Source organism: Anneissia japonica, unplaced genomic scaffold, assembly GCF_011630105.1.
Source record: "Anneissia japonica isolate Jap-2015-1 unplaced genomic scaffold, ASM1163010v1 scaffold1455_len155807_cov116, whole genome shotgun sequence".
Taxonomy (NCBI): domain Eukaryota; kingdom Metazoa; phylum Echinodermata; class Crinoidea; order Comatulida; family Comatulidae; genus Anneissia; species Anneissia japonica.
In genome coordinates, this window is record NW_022732745.1 from 138,804 (window position 1) to 142,078 (window position 3,275).

The following is a 3,275-nucleotide window of genomic DNA, read 5'->3' on the forward strand; positions in this document are numbered from 1 at the left end:
TACGGTTGATAGTCCTTATCCGAGAAGACTTGTTCTACCACCAGAACCATGATAGACGAGCGTGCCGTTCGAACCAGCGCCGATATTATGCCTATAGCTTGCGGCGCCCCTGCTAACCCTCGGCCATTCGACTCACCAGAAATGAAACTAAACAAGCCACAAAAATAAAATGTTAAGTTTCTATATTTTCGAATAATTGAATAACTTCTTTTAATGCGTGTAATTGTACACATTATATATTACTATTTTCAATTTTCCATAAAATATATATTCCATTGTTTTTTAACAATGTATAATGTTTCATGAATTTGAATAATTTGCTTGTACAGATATTAATAAATTATAAAGTTTATTGCACCATTTTATATTCTAGGGGTTGCGGGCCACTTTGTGGTGTTATGGCGCTCTGTTGGTGGCGTAGGCCCGGGGCTTTTGTGCCATAAAAAATATGAAATTAAATAACGTTTATAAAATATTGAAAGTATTTCTATTTAAGGGGTTATCCATAATTTTCAAAATTCATTTTCAAAATTCTGTATGTTCTGTAAATGCTGCAAAATATAAATCATATTTATTATTATTATTATTATTATTATTATTATTATTATTATTACTATTAAAATTAAGCAAGCTATTTCCTTCATAAATATGTACAGGCCTAAGAAATCATAGCTTGTAAAATAGTCTGGGGGCTAGTAAAATCTCCAGTAAATTAGCCCAGTGGGCTAGCTGCTAAAGAAAGTCAGGGCAAGGCCTGTACATACTCGTGTGACCCATGATTATCTGAGTTATAAAATAAAGTAGTTGTTAATGTTATTATTACCAGGATGGTTTCTTGATCAGGAATTCCACAAGGTGAATAAGTAAAGTTGGTTATAAGAGGATCATAAAAATAAAAATAGGCTTCACCTCTTCACTAGAGAGCGGACTATCCTTATCAGTTACCTAGGAAACAAATCAATCAATTGTTGTCAAAAGGTAATGTGGAATAAATTTACTGCTGTGCCAATTGTGATCGGGTTTTTTTTTAATAAAATAATTTTATTGGTTCTCGAATAATAATGCCATAAAAACCTTATAAACCATAAAAACCATAATATATATAAACTTATAAATCAACAAGTAAACCCAAGCTATAACTGTTTCTACTGCTAGTGGTACTTGTATGAAAAATACAGAAGAAAGCATCTTCAGTTGGCAAGGCGATAGTGAAAAATCAAAATCCAATTCTGACGGTGTTTTGAATTTTTAATTTGTATTCTGACTCTGACGAAAAAAAAAAAAAAAAAAAAAAAAATGCCATCGGAATAGCTTTGCAGCACCCACTAGCAAAAGCTTGGTGGTCGCGCGGTTAAGACAACAGACTAAATATTTTGAGGTCTTGGGTTCAATTCCCACCAAACTACTTGCGAGATATTTTTGCAAGCATTTGGGAACATACTGAACATTCAGAACTATAACACCTCAGGTAGGGAAAATTTTTATTTGTAATAAACGCCAATAAAACTTAAAAATTATTAAAATTGGTTTGTGTTCCATTGGAATGTACCTGGAAATGTTTAATGCAATGACATGAGATCTTACACAATATGAGCCAAGTTAGTTTCACATCATTAATTGGTCACAGTTAATGCTAATCGTCTGATACTTAACGTGCGTTCACATTGAACTATGGAGAAATAAATTAAGTGGATCATCCACATGATGTGGCTAAAATGAATGCTAAATATGAACGCTAAATAATGAAGGAAGTAGCTGTACAACTGTCATCTAGATGCATCTCAACTAGCTTCTTAATCCAGAGTTAAATGAATAAAAAAATGGGTGCCTCCAAACCGATTTTTATGCCCATCCTTGCTTTGGATACTCTTCTAGGGGGTAAAGTGGTGTTGGAAAAGATAGTGGGAATCAGATAAAAGAGTAAGAATAAAGAGTGCTTATTATCATGGTGATAAATAATCCTCAAATAATTCAGTATGATATTCTTTCCACAAAATATACCAAGCAATATTTATAAAAATAAAAACAATAAAACATAAAAAATATTAATATTCATAGAAGTTGCAGAAACAATAATTAAGATACATAAAAACATCTCTAATCTTAAAATTAACAAAGAACAAATTGAAAAAAAAAAATTATGAATCAAGCAGAGAATATTAAGTATAACCATGCACCAAAACAAAACAATGGATTTTATTATGTTTGTGTAAGTTAATAATAATGTTTTAAGATTAATATATTTCGTTTTACCTACGAAATGGAGAAAAGAGTAAAAAAAATACATGACATCTATGTTTTGCATAACCCTTGACCCACCATGGATCCCAATGTGGAAGAAACTTTTTAAATTTACATATAATATATATATATATATATATATATATATATATATATGTCCTATTCTGTAAATTTGCTCCAACCATTGTGATGCTGGGGGTGCGCTACACCACTGTCGATCTTGCATTGGTAAGAAGTAGTACAAGAAGATGGTACAGTATATTTTTTACTTATTTTCCTATCTTTGTAATATAACCATGCGATTTAACTGCTTTATTTTGCTTCTTAAATATTTAGATCAATCCTGTTATTACAATCATCATTAAATAAGCATATTAATGATTCAAGTGTGAAAATATGAGATAAAAAAATAATAATAAATTTAAAGTAAATCATATTGAAAAAAAATATATATTAGCATATTAAGTCAACGGAACAGAAGCTTGTTAATTTATTATTTGGTCATGAACTTTCTTATGTTTCTGTAATCAATTTTAGATTTAAAATGAAATTTTGAGAAATTCTGTACTTTGAGAGAAACAAGTAGTTTGGTCCTTGTTAAGTTATGTCTATATTTACCATTAAATGTTGATTCTCTGAAAATCCCTGTGCAATGTCCATTAACAACATGGAACGATCTCACGTGTGAAAATGGCTCCAATAAGACGAAAATGTCCTGGTTAGGTTTGTACGCAAGCGTGTATGAAACACCAGGTCTTTGAGAAGGGGAAACCCACTGAGATCTAAAGAAAATGCTAAACAACTACTATAAAAAAAAAAACCACAAGATTTGTAAGTCCCTATGGCTATCTTCCCCCAGAATTTTTCCCCTGTATGATCGTTTCTCCTAGTTTTCCAACTAATTTTTTTTTCATCAGTTTATGTTCATCATACTTAATATTGTACGGCAGAACATATTTTTTTGCATTTTTTTCTGTTTGATATAAATTAATTATTGTCTAGTCGTTGTAAAGTTATACCACAAAGGTGTGCAA